Below are 2,262 nucleotides of genomic sequence, written 5' to 3'. Positions count from 1 at the left end.
TAACTATGTAACAAGGACTAATGGTAGTAAAGTATAAGTGTACTACAATAAATAAACTGTTATGTAAAAAAAGAAAAAGGTGTCCCGGTTTTTCATTTTCAAGGTAACCCTAGGGGGGGGGGGCAGCCTGATGTGATGGGGGGGAGGGTGTAAGATGATGATGGGGAGGCAGCCTGATGTGATGGGGGGGTGTAAAAATATATTTATGGCTCTTTGAAAAATTCTAAATCGTTTCGCTACTCATATTTTGGCTCTTTAGGACTAAGAGTTTGATGACCCCTGCCCTAAGCCAATGAACGTTGAGATTTCCAGCAGTAGAAGTGCTGGTGGGCTTTTCAAAAGTGCTCTTTATCTTCAGAAAAGTCTGCCCGGAAAGTATTCTATGTCCCACTTCTGGCGGCCAAGTTCTCATAATCGAACGTAGCGGTCGCAGCTGGGATTGCAAGACGGTTTTAGTACCAGGTGTTTGGTGCTAACCCCGGTCAAAAGGAGCCCAAGTTCTCAGAAGAGAAGGGAGCGGTGAGGTGTGGAACACCGCGCCGATTTGGGAACCAGAGGATTTGGGGCTAAGTCCCGGTCAGGGGAAAACTCGTATTTAGAGTTCCATGCACCTAGGACAGTCTAGTTTTCCACCCCAGATCCCCAGTAAGTGTGCTTTTTGTCTGTATTTTGTGTTCCACTGTGTGTATGCCTATTTTTCTGAATAAACTACAATTTATTTCATCATCTTATTTGCTCAATAAATGATTCTGGTAAAGGTGTACAATAAACCTGTTCTCCCGTGACTATTTTACTTTGCTAGATCATTGCATCAATCACCTGATGAAAGGTCCCGAGTGGCCAGAAACATTACCATGTTATTGCATGCTCTGAAAATAAAATGCTATGATTTGTTTTCACCGAGTTGGTAACATTTTTGTCTCTTACTTGTAAGGATTTCGGGATCTACTAACCGTGAGTCTTTTGGAGCACTGGCCTTATTCTTTTTTTCTACTCTTCTTTGCAATAGGTATTGAAGTTGAAGCAGGAGTGGAACTAGTGACCGGTGAGCCTCCTGATGCCTTACCTGTGGAGCGTTGCATGTGAGGGCCTTACATGGCAAAGGAGGGAGCCAACCTCATTGCGGAAGTTAGAGCTGACTTTTGGTGGGGCCTAACTTCTATGTGAGGACCGTCTGGCTGTTCTCCCCCCGCTGCTGCCGGCAATGGCCTCACACCACAGGTAGGGCCCTGGGGGAGGGAAAAGAGGGGGGGGGCCTGTAGAACTGCCAGAACACTGTTCCAGCGCTTTACAGGATGGGACTTTGACAGTCGTGGCCCTTAGTGCTGCCGTACCGGCTGAACCGGAAATAGTTCTGCCACAGAGTAGCAGTAAAGTTAAAGTTGCCACGGCACAAATTTACTTTCAACTTAAACTTTGGTTATTTAAGTGATGTTAGCACCGTTACTATGAAAGATGATATGACCCACACGTGTATATTTTAACCATTGTTTTCAGGCATTTATAACTTTTTAACAAACGCCCCTGAAGAATCCCAAGATGGTGAAACACGTGTTGCCTTGAGAAGACATATGCAGTGCCAATAACAGATCACGACTGAATCCACATTTGCGACACACGCTGAGGCAATGGACAGCGAATAATACATGTTTCTGCATATGGACAAGCACATTTCAAAGACTGTATTGGAAAAATCCCCTCTTAAAATCTATATATTGGGTCATATCATGCTTGATTTGTGATCTACACTGTTCATCCAGGAATTAGAGTAACCCATGTTGAATGGGAAGCCATCTTTTTTTTCTCCCTACTGCCCTTTTTTTTGTACATATGTCTCTAGGTTGTTGGTCTTATTGAACCACTTGTGTTATTTTTAAATGTGTCCTTGTTGTTTCATAGAGGTGCTTTCTGTGATGAAAATTGTGTGTATAATAAATATTGTTTCTTTAGAGTGCAACTCTTTATAAGAGTCTTGGTTTCTTAGTGTTTTATTAGAAACTTTTTTTCAAATACCTTAATAACTTTTTATCTTCAAATTGAAGCAGCCTGACAATCTACACCTTTGAAAAAAAGGACTAACTAGGCTTCTGTAGAAAAGTGAGAAAAATCCAAGCACTAGATTTGGGAGAAAAAAAACCTGCAGAGAAACTACTTTTCATCAATTTTTCTATTCTTTTTTATCCCCCCATTAATTTAGAAAATAAACTGACTAAATGCATCAAAATAACACCTACAGTACCATAATTTATAGTGGTTGTTCCC

At 41.6% G+C, this 2,262-nt stretch overlaps 1 long non-coding RNA gene across 1 annotated transcript in view; it reads left to right on the top strand.

Moving 5' to 3' along the window:
- Positions 1-1,949, top strand: part of LOC142491175 (uncharacterized) — a 2,190-nt gene extending 241 nt beyond the window's left edge. The window contains exons 2-3 of the long non-coding RNA XR_012800327.1: positions 260-1,221; positions 1,498-1,949. This is a non-coding gene — a long non-coding RNA (uncharacterized LOC142491175). The remainder of the gene's footprint in view (positions 1-259; positions 1,222-1,497) is intronic.
- The last annotated feature ends 313 nt before the right edge of the window (positions 1,950-2,262 follow it).

This window comes from Ascaphus truei, chromosome 3, assembly GCF_040206685.1.
Source record: "Ascaphus truei isolate aAscTru1 chromosome 3, aAscTru1.hap1, whole genome shotgun sequence".
NCBI classification, from domain to species: domain Eukaryota; kingdom Metazoa; phylum Chordata; class Amphibia; order Anura; family Ascaphidae; genus Ascaphus; species Ascaphus truei.
This window is presented reverse-complemented; position numbering and strand designations above follow the sequence as displayed.